Consider the following 11,803-nt stretch of genomic DNA (forward strand, 5'->3'; position numbering starts at 1 on the left):
TATATATATATATATATATATATATATATATATATATATCAAAATATGGATCTTCATCACAAATATTAATATTTCCTATTTAAATATAAAGGCTAGCATAGAAAATACAGTAACAATGCAGATTAGTATGTTTCATCAAATATATATTTAATTACAAAACAGAAAACTGGCTATATTTTGCTGATTCTGAGCTTCATTATGCTTTTACAGTAATTTATTAACTAGATAACTGACAGACTAAACATTGTTACCCCACTCAAAACACATATGTCAGAGCATCCACCTTCGGTGCGGTAATAGTTAGCTGTGGATTGGGTTGTAATTAGGCTTGGATGAGTTTGTGAAGATAAATCCCTTGTGATGAGATTAGTTGCAGTACGAGGAGACAGACAAATCTCTCAATCTTTCCAGGAACACACTCTGAGGAAAGGCAAGGCTGCATGAGTATAGAGCACAAGTGTTACTCCCCATCAGCCAGAAAAAGGACCTTCAACAGGAATTCCATTTACTGGCACCTTGATCTCAGATTTGCAGGCTGCAGGTCTGTGGGAAATAAATATCTGTTAGTTAAGCCACCTGGTATATGACATTTTGATATCAGAGTCTAAATTGACTATGACAACTCTATACACTTCTCTGGTATCTGAGGTCAAAGTATAAACTCTGAACCATGCAGCACCCAATATATGAATTCAGGGAAGGTTTCTTTCTCTTCTGCCCAGACACTGTTCCTTTGGACTATTTCATGATTATTTGGTGTATTACATAGTTTCTTAACTAATCATTAATAACTTCACCATACCATAGATATGCTTTGCAGAATTAATCACAATAATACTCAAATTAAAGGACTTGATATAATGAGTCCTGTCAAAATATTGCTAAAATAACTCTTACTCACCAAATATAATAAATGCATTTTTCTGTTTCCTGAGAATTGGCAACTCCTGAGTTGTTTTTCTCCTTTACCTATATAGAGAACAATTAACTATAAAATAGTTCTAATTATACAAAATAAAATCAGGAATCTTTTACTACTTATTCTGAAATGACAGCTGTCAAGGACAAGGGAGGGCTTCCGCCATAGAATACTAGCACTGATTCAAGCAATATCTCTGACATTTTAGAAGAGAAAATGCCAGTGTTAATTTATCAAACTCAAATACTCAAAGATATTTTTAAAATATATATTTTAAAGATATTTTAAAACACACTCCAGTTTCCCAAGATTTGAGCTGGTTCCTGGAAATGACAAATATCAATAATAATTTTCCATGGTTCATCCATACCCATTCTAATATGGCAAGTCAACACGAATGACAGGTATTTTTGTCCTTGAGTTGGTCCTACTCAGAACAGATTCTCCAAAATGTTTGTTAAGTAAAATTAAGTCTTCTGAAGAGAAGCCATACTAGAATTGGGTAAGGGTGAATACAGGCATGAATTGGAAGAATTTTTTTCTAGCATTTTTTTTCTATCAAGTATGAAACTATATACATAATACATTAATACTAACAGTAGAGTATATAGAATCTCATTAAACCAATGAGGCGCAGTCACATTTCTTATTTCATCTTTTCCCTCAAAATATTCATGTGTCATCCTTGTGCAGGGGCCATGCTAATCTTCTCTGTATAGTTCCAATTTTCCTCTGTATTTGCAAACAGCATAATACACCGGGCTTGCCAACATATGAATAATAGTTATAATATGGAATGGTTAAGTATGTTGAGAGAACAAATGAGAACTTCAATACACTTTATCAGAAGAAGAATGAATGTTTTAATAAGTGATAATGATTGAATACATAATTCCTGACATGTTAACATTATTCTAAGCACTAGAGAAATTTCACTGAACAGAATATAATATTTTAAAACCAAATAAATTGCTACAGATTTATAATAAATATATTTTAGCAGCTGGTAAAATAGATGATATACCCATTAAATATATCAAGAGCTAAATTGTGCAGCATGTTTGAAGTGGGCCTTTAGTGTTGGAACAAAGCCAAAAGCAGGAGTTGAAGAAATACATTTCAAATGGGGCACAAATAAGTCACATCTAAGTAAGGTATCCTAAACCATAAAATATGACATCAGCTATTAACAAGTAGGATAAATGGTGAAAAGACTATGAGTTGTTTGATTTCATTGTTGGTATTACAAGAAAATACCATATAATGAGTCACTTACACATAATAAGAATTCTTTTCTCACACTTCAGGACTTGTAATTCCACTCTTACATTTTGGTACCTGTGAGGTCTGTATTTCTGCTGCTATGTCCACCCAAGCAGAAGACATAGCACAAAGCAGAGGAGAGAGAATGGTCAGCGGTATCTTCTGCAAGGTTGGCATAAGAATAGTGATTCCCTGACTAAATGCTTTCCGAATGTCCCTTATCATCACTGTGTGACAATAATACAATTTGAATTTTAAAGTGATACACACATTTGAAACAGTGCGCTCATATCATCTTATATCAAATCATTTATGCAACTGGAATTAGGATCTTCATAAAAGCAAATTTCAGGTACAAGTAACAGAAATAGAAAGACTAACAGTCATAATTTAATGCCTAAGGTGCTAAAGTGCTGAGATGAGAGATCAAACTGTTTCTCTAAAGTAAGATAGATGTGATGGTAACACGTAGTTCTGATGAAGTGAGGAACAAAGTGGTTCATCAGTATATATGTTTCAGGAACCTCAATTGGTTATAACATTCATTCTCTAAGACTCTCATATACAAGCTTTTAAATAGTCGAGAAATAAGTACTCAGCTGAAAAGAAGGGGACTGGATAGGATGCACCTGGAAGGTTGTAGCATTGGCTTGCAGGCCTTCAGATTCCCCTTCGATTAATGTTAGCAAATCTATGAAAATATGAGCACAATAATAAGTAGCAAAAGAGTGAAAAAATATATGGTTTGAATGCTGGATTAAAATTGGATCTCTGGAAAATTTGATGATTCTATCTGTTCAGTTTGTAGTGCATGTTAACCTGTACCTCTTTTCTTTTCTTTTTCCTTTGTATTTTGCCAAATACAATATAGATTAGAGAAACCTGATCCAGTCTGAATTCAGACCTCATGGGACTTTTATAGCAATCAAACTTTAATATGTGTTACATAGTTAGGACATCATGAGTTAATACTGGAGTCATAAACCCTGTGATCATAAACCACAAAATAGAATGTGGGGTTGGTCCTAAAATAATTCATCCCATAGATCAAATTCTGGGTCAATAAATAAAAGTATTTATTGTGACTGAGTGAGTCTATGCTTGGCCATAGAGACATTTATTTGTATCCTGAGGTCACGCTAAACAAAATTAGTAGTTTAGGTCATGATTTTTAGTCCCTTAAAGTAATTAATTTTTTTATTGAGCTAATAGATTAAGCTTCACATCTTATGTATTTATTACTTTCTTTTCACAGGAAAGTCAATTTCACTGATTAGAAGTAATTGGCAATAAAAATCTGGTGTGGACATTCATTCAATTCCTTATTAAGAGACAAGGAATTGTTTTATATATGCTACAAAGACAAAGGGGACAGTTTGTGATTATATACTGTGATTATGAATTGACCTTTGGAAGTGACATTTCAACAGTGTTTTAAAGGAAGTGAGTTATGACAAGCCTAGAGAAGTGCATTCTAGACCAAAATAAGAAGCTCTCACTTATCTCTACCACTTTATCAAGGCTCTAGTGTAGTGAATTCTGCAGAAAGGGGATGTCACAGTGGACCAGACTGAGAGGATTCTATGAATGGTGACTGCATTATATTTATATTTAAGAGCTTGTGAATTAGAACACAAAGCAACCATGTAGTAAAAGTAATGAGAATAGTTATTCATATTCAATTTTAAGACAGGAATTTACATGTAGCAGCATCTTTGATCTTTGACCTGCATTGGCCAGTATTGGCCAGCAACAACAAATCCATGTTTTTTAAATTTAATTTAATGTATTTATTTATTTATTTATTTATTTATTTATTTATTTATTCACTTTATATCCCACTCATTGAACCCCTTCTGGTCACACCCCCTACAATCCTTCCCTCTTCCCCCTTTCAGTTCTCCTCTGATCAGGTAGGGCCCTTCTGAATAAGCACCCAGCTTGGCACTTCAAGTCTCTGCAAGGCTAGAAGCTTGCTCTTCTACTGAGACCAGAAAAGTCAGCCCAGCTAATAGACCATATCTCACATTCAAGCAACAGCTTTTGAGATAGCCCCCACTACAGTTGTTCAAGACCCTCCTGAAGGCAAAGCTACACATTTGCTACATATGTGTGGGGAGGTCTAGATCCAGCTAATGTATGTTCTTTGGTTGGTGGTTCAGTCATTGAGATTCACAAAGATCCATGTTAGTTGACTCTGTTAGTCTTCTTATAGAGTTCCTGTCACCTTCCATCCATAATCCTTCCTCTCATTCTTCCATAAGTGTCCTCAAGCTCCAACCACTGTTTGTCTCTAGTGTCTGTATCTGTCTGAGTTAGCTTCTGAGTAGGTAGAGTCTCTCAGAGGACAACATTATCCTGGCTGCAAGCATAACAGAGTATCATTAATAGTGGTAAGGATTGGTACTTGCTTATGGTATGGGTCTCAAATTGGGCTGGTTACTGCTATGCCATTCCCTCAGTCTCTGCTCCATTCCCTGTGACTACATTTCTTGTACACAGGATAAATTTTGGGTTGAAACTTCTGTGGATGGGTTAGTGTCTCTACCACTCCACTGGAGTTACACCAATTAGAATAGCTGGAATAGTCATTCTAATATCTAATAAAAAAAGACATTCAACCAAAATTAACCAAAAGAAAGGGAAGGACACTTCATACTCATCAAAGGAAAAGAAATCTACCAATATGATGTCTAAATTCTCAACATTTATGCCCCAACATACAAGGGCACTCACATTTGTAAAAGAAACATTGCTAAGGCTTAAATCCCACATCAAACCTCATATATTAGTAGTGGGACTTCAACACCCTGCTCTTACCAATTGACAGGACATCCGGACAAAAATTAAACAGAAGAATAATGAAAGTACCAGTCACTATGAATCAAATAGGCTCAACAGATGTCTGTAGAATATTTTACTGAAACACGAAATAATATACTTTCTTCTTAGCATCTCATGGATCTTTCTGCAAAATTGACCATGTAGTAAGTGACAAGGCGAGGCTCAACAGATACAAGAAAACTGAAATAAAGCCTTGTATCATATCAGACAGCCATGGATTAAGGCTGGACTCCAAAAACAACAGAAACACTGGACAGCCTAGACACTCATAGAAATTGAACAACTCTCTACTCAACATATTGTGCCTCATTTCTTAGCCCCAAAAGATGATCAAGGAGTCAACTCTAAGGCAAGCACACTAGGGTCTCTTTATTTCAAGCCTGAGTTTTGGCCTCACCACTGTCTCTGATGCAGCAGAGTGGGAGTGTGAAGCCCTGAGCTCTCAGCAGGACAAACTTTTATAGGAAATGATAAGCAAGTGAAGGGGTTTCTAGCCTGGCACACATCTGATTTTGGGGCCATTATGGAATTTTCTTTGTCCTTCAACATTTTTGGCTAGTGCTGGGAACCAAACCATAAACTTAACTTCTTCTTTCCTCCTGATTGATGGTTGTTAGGAAGTGAAATGCTAGGGCCAGGCTTGTAACCCAGAGGTGTAGGTTCATTGGGGAGTATCCTGAAAACTGGTGCTAGACTCTAGCTTGTTAGTTAACTCAAGTTCAACCTTAGGTTAGGATCTGGTCTCTCAAATGATCCCTGGGGTGGGCCAGGAAAGAAATAATGAAAAAATATTAATAATAATCATGAATAATAATAAATAATAATAAATGAAAAAATTAAAGACTTTCTAGAATTCAGTGAAAATGAAGGCACAACATACCCAAACTTATGGAACACAGTGAAAGCAGTGCTAAGAGGAAAGTTCATAGTAATAAGTACCACTATAAGGAAATGAGGATAAGTTCTCATATCACCAATTTCAAAAGTACATCTTATACCTCTAGAAAGAAAATGAAGCAAGCACTCCAAAGAGGAATAACATGCATGAAATAATCAAAAACAGGACTGAAGTAGATTGGTTAAAAACACAGAAAACAATACAAAGAATCAAGAAAAACAAGAATTGGTTCTTTAAAAAAAATCAACAAAATAAACAAACCCTTAGTCAAACTAACCAAGAGAGAGAGGGACAGTATTCAAATGTACAAAACCAGTAATGAAAAGGAAGGCATAACAACTGACACTGAGGAGATTCAAGGAATCAGATAAAAAGAACACCCATGCTCATGAATTGTCAGGATTAATATAGTTTTTAAAAAAGCCCTTAAAGAAGAATGTTGCCTTTACACAGACAAGACAGGGAGGGTTAAAGAGAGCATGAAATAGATCAGAGAAGGCCCTGAGAAAAGTCAGAGAGAGAAAGAGGAAGGTAAGTGCTGGTACAAGAATTGGTTTAAAGCCTCTCCATGGTTGTCAACCCTACTTCCTCCCATCTTGGGACCATTATTTGGGTTCTTTTTGCTTTTTTCTGCTGGTCCCTGGCCCTCAAATAGGCTGACTAACTCTGTGAAACAACAGAGTAATAATTTGGTAGTAAAACCTATTCAGATACATTATCATAAGTTAGCTATGGAGAACCACGAGACTCAAGATGAGGTTGTTACTTTATACAGGGTGTTCCCAAAACCCATCTCCACACAATCTAAAAGAGGAGACTTCCATCCCTAGACCAAGCAGAGTGGGGCCACCCAGAATCCCCTCTGACAGGCGATCTGAATTCTTGCTTAGGCTGCGAGGCTAAGCACTTCAAGGGAATATAAATAAAAGTTAAAAATATCTCTCTGGGTTCCCTGAGGGACAAGCCTGACTGCATAGGGATTGATGTCAAAAGTATCTCCTCTCCAGGAAAAAGACATCGGGATGGGTATGGCCCTCATGCCTCACTGGACAATGACAGGGGGACCGGAGCCATAACAAGGTCCCCTTCAATTATTGGAGGTCAGGCCTCTATCCCTGCCTTTGCAAGATTAGAATCACCACAGCCCTTATATGCTTAGCGAAGGGAGGAGATGTCAGGGACATCCCTGATTACACACTGAAGGTCTAAAATCAGCCATAGGCCAAAAATCAGCAATAGGCCTGTCATACATGTATACTAACACCAAGCCTTGGGTCTCTGTGGAAAAACATTGAAACAGATGGCTATAAGCTATTGTAAACAGGCAACTTTCATGGAAATTTACAAGCCTGAGTAGTCATAGACCTTGTAAATATATAGCCTTAGCAGACAATACCAACTTAGATAAGGACAAATGAATCATAGGCAGAGTCATAGTGATCTGTCCCCTGAACCTTCACCCAGCCAATACCCTGTTCTGAAAGATATCTGTATTTCCCCTGAACACCCACGCTTCAGTGTCATCCCCTTCCCCACGTCCTGCCTTTCTGTGTTTATAACCCCTGTGTGAATGAATTACGATTTGAAAAAAAATAAATAAATTATAAAAAAAATGCCATCTTGCTGAAAGCAATCTACAGATTCACTGCAATCCCCATCAATATTCTAACTCAATTCTTCATAGAGTTAGAAAGAGCAATTTGCAAATTCATTTGGAATAAGAAAAAAACAAGGATAGAGAAAACTATTCTCAACAGTAAAAGAACATCTTGGGGAATCATCGCCCCTGACCTCAAGTTGTATCACAAGGCAATAGAATAAAAACTATATGATATTGGTACAGAAACACGCAGATAGATCAATGGGATAGAATTGAAGGCACAGAAATGATCCCACATACCTATGGTCACTTGGTCTGTGACAAAAGAATTAAAACCATCCAGTGGAAAAAAGACAGCATTTTTAACAAATGGTGGTGGTTCAACTGGTGGTCAGCATGTAGAATGAAAATTGATCCATTCTTATCTTCTTATTTCTACAAAGCTAAAGTCCAAGTAGATCAAGGACTTCCACATAAAACTAGATACAATGAAACTAATAGAAGAGAAAGTGGGGAAGAACAGAGAACACATGGGCACAGGGAAAATTTTTCTGAACAGAATACCAGTGGTTTATACTCTAAGATCAACAATAGACTAAGGGGACCTCATAAAATTGCAAAGCTTCTGTAAGGCAAAGGAAACTGTCCATAGGACAAAATGGCAACAAGAGATTGGGAAAAGATCTGTACCAACAGGTCTTACTTCAAAAGCCTGCACTGCACAAAATTGGACGATCTTTATGAAATACGATTGTCTAGACAGATACCACTTACCAAAGTGAAATCAAAATCATGTAAACTATTTAAGCAGCCCAATAACCCCAAAAGAAATATAAGTAGTTATTAAAAGTCTCCCAATGATAATAACAACAATAACAAATGCCCAGGGCCAGGTGGTCTTAGTGCAGAAGTCTACTAGACTTTCACAGAGATAATACCAATACTCTTCAAACTCTTCCACAAATAGAAACAGAAGGAACACTGCCAAACTCTTTCTTTGAAGTCACAATCAAGATAATGAGAACACATATTTTTCTTAATTAGATGTGTTTAAAATCTGAGATGCCTGAGGGATTATCAGAATAAAATTAGGACACACAGGGTAAGTAGGTTTCTCAAATTACAAGGTATATTTACAAAACTGTTAGAGATTTCTGTTTTGAGTTCTGAGAATTCTGAATGAACTTGGAGCATTTTATTTGACATGATATTATTTTTTCTAATGTCTCCAACAAATGTAGCCTTCTTATACATTACATAAGTGGTTACTGATATCATTAAGAAAAATCAACATCAACATAATCATGACTGAATGATGTACTTTCTGTGATATCTTTAGTCATTTTATTATATGGGCCATAAAGTGATCTTTATCCATTCTTTACTCTTATTCTGTAACAGGATACCCTTTTATCTGTTATTACTTATACAGCCACTGAAGTCTTTGTGGCATTAATTTATTAGAAAGCACATGACAACATTTTTTTTATTTTTTATTAATTAAAAATTTACTTATATCCCAAATGTTGTCCTCCTCCAAGTAACCCCTCCTGGAGTTCCTTTCCCCATTCCCTTCCCCTTCACCTCTGAGAGAGTGCCCTTCCCAGGCATCCCCCCTCACTGGGGCATCAAGTCTCTACAGTAAGACATGACAAAGCAGCCCTCTGCTACATATGTGCCTGGAGCCTCAAGCCAGCCAATGTATTCTCTTTGATTGGTGACTTAGTCTCTGGGAGCTTCCAAGGGCCCAGGTTAGTTGACTCTGTTGGTCTTCTCATGGGGTCCTCATGCCTTTAAGTTCCTCAGTCTTTCCCCTAACTCTTTCACGGGGATCCCAACTTCCATCCAATACTTGGCTGTGAGTATCTGCACTTGTCTCAGTCAGCTGTGGCAAGCCTCTCAGAGTACTTGGTATTTTAAATGTGTAGGACCAAGGAAGAGAGATATCTCTCTTTATCCTTTGAATTGCATCCTCTCAGCAATATACATATCTTTTAAAAATTTGTTTTTATATATGTTCAGGACTAAAGCCAAATCTGATAACTTCTTAGTCACAGTATGAAGAACATGAAATAAATACATAAGTAATATATATCCTAACACAAGAACAACAGGAACAGTTCACAGTTTTTTCATGTGTAATAAACTATTTTTTTTAATTTTGTAACATTTACTAATATTTTTTTTCTCAAGCAACTATTTGGAGATCAAACACAGTGTTACGTGACATTTTTCTCATTTAAACAAAAAAAGCTGTTTTCTCTGAGATTATAATTTGAATTCTCTTAGTTTGCTAACATTTTCCTCAAAAAAAAATATTTTTATAGTTCAAATATATTGTTGTTGCTAAATTTCCAGAAAGACAATCTTGTATTATTGTTGACAGACAACTTCAGTTTAATTTACATTTTGCCAACGTAATAAATTGGTGTTTATCTATGAAATTATTGTATCAGAAATTCTGGAAAATAAAGATATAGTGTGAGCCCCACTATTTCGTACCATTGGTGATTTTAGAAGTCTAGTCATAGCCATACAACCAGTTGACATATTTAGAGGCAGTCTCAAAACTCTGAGGAACTCAATTTCCTTTATCTAGAGACGTTGGGTAAGAATAGCTCCTTTTCAAAGGACTTAAGAATAGTTAGTTGAAAGTGACAGACATATGGCAGATGCACATTGAGTGACTGCTATTTAGTGCTTTGTATTCTGATGAGATTTTTCTTGGTTTACTTTTATTAGGTTTGAATTTCACTGCTGTACACTGTTTTTTCTTTTGTCTTAATTTTTGATGACTTGAGTTCTTTGCAAATTTAAAGTAAGTAGAAAAATAAAAATTAAAATTAAGTTTTCTTTTTTGGTCAACTAAATTAAATCCCTCTTTTATAAAAATTATAGACATTTCTGCTTTTTAGTTTCTTTACTAACAAATACTATACTGAATTATGTTAAGGACATCTATCTATACAAATACATTACAAAATAATAGGTAAAAGCTGTAGAAATGTGTCTTCCATTAAGAGCTAGGCACACAGACACACAGACACATACAAAAACACACAGACACACACCAAATAAACCCACAAAATGATACATCAAAAGTTTCTGATTCTTTGCCTTTTTATCGATGATGTTCATCCTTAGAAAAAGTGACAATGATTAATAAGTGTCAATTTTGTAATTCTATAATAACTAAACCTGAAAACAATAAACTTGAATCTGTTAGTAGTAATCAATGCCTTTATTACAAACATTCATATAAATCATTGTAGTATTCAATGAGTATTACCTTGGTAAGAATAGCATTGTAAGCCAACCCTAAAATGTACATCCACATCATTGATCTAATATCTATGGCTCAGAAAACAATGGTTTAAAAGAATGTGGAAAGATTGTGTGAACCAGAATAACAGGACTTCTGATGTAAAAAAAAAATATTCTTCCTGGAAAGGTCTGTATAAAAAGACCCTTATCAATGGACATGGTAAAATGAAAGGAGAGAAATTCTTCGGGCATCTACAAAAGAAAAAAAAAAGCTACATTTATCTAATGACAGCATGGAGAAGGAAAGTTAACTTTCCAGGAATGACTCTCTTATGTGTAGCACTGAATCCTAAAACCATATACAGACAACAAAAGGGACTGAGGAGGTCGTGTGTGTGTGTGTGTGGTGTATGTGTGTGTTTGTGCACATGCATGAGAGCACACGTGCATTGTGCATGTGTATGATTATGCACCCAGAAGTCAGAGGCAATGTCTGATGTCTTCCTCTATCATTCTGTCTTTTTCAATTGAGAAAATGTCTCTCAGCAAACCTGATGCTGAATACTTGAAGCAATCCCAGGATGTTGCCTACTTCTCCTTGACTCTGAACCACAATTCTGAGCTGACTGACAAGCAAGACAATGCCCATCTTTTTGGTTGGGTGCTGGAAATTCAGGTACAGATTCTCATCCTTACACAGCAAATGTTCCTCTCTGTTAAGTTGTCTTGCAAGTCATATGTTTTTATTTTTTCCTTTCATTATAACAATGATCTATCTTCTATCTACATGCATACATAAAGATGTGCACACATATTCTCATGCCTAGTGAGTCTTGATTCAAATAATTCCAATTTCAACAAAGAAAAACTTGATTCACTGATATATTTCTAATTTTTATTTAAACCAGAAATTATTCTCATAATAAACAGATACTTACTTACACTATCTGAACACCTTATTGTTTTTCATTATTCAAAACCACTCCACCAGATTTCTGGTGATTTCCAGCAAAGT

The 11,803-nt window shown here is 35.6% G+C and overlaps 1 pseudogene; it reads right to left on the bottom strand.

The window, feature by feature from the left end:
* Positions 1-1,566: 1,566 nt before the first annotated feature.
* On the bottom strand, positions 1,567-1,665 carry LOC114621008 (annotated as a pseudogene).
* Between the last annotated feature and the right edge of the window lie 10,138 nt (positions 1,666-11,803).

This window comes from Grammomys surdaster, unplaced genomic scaffold (genome assembly GCF_004785775.1).
Source record: "Grammomys surdaster isolate TR1022 unplaced genomic scaffold, NIH_TR_1.0 170, whole genome shotgun sequence".
Lineage (NCBI taxonomy): Eukaryota > Metazoa > Chordata > Mammalia > Rodentia > Muridae > Grammomys > Grammomys surdaster.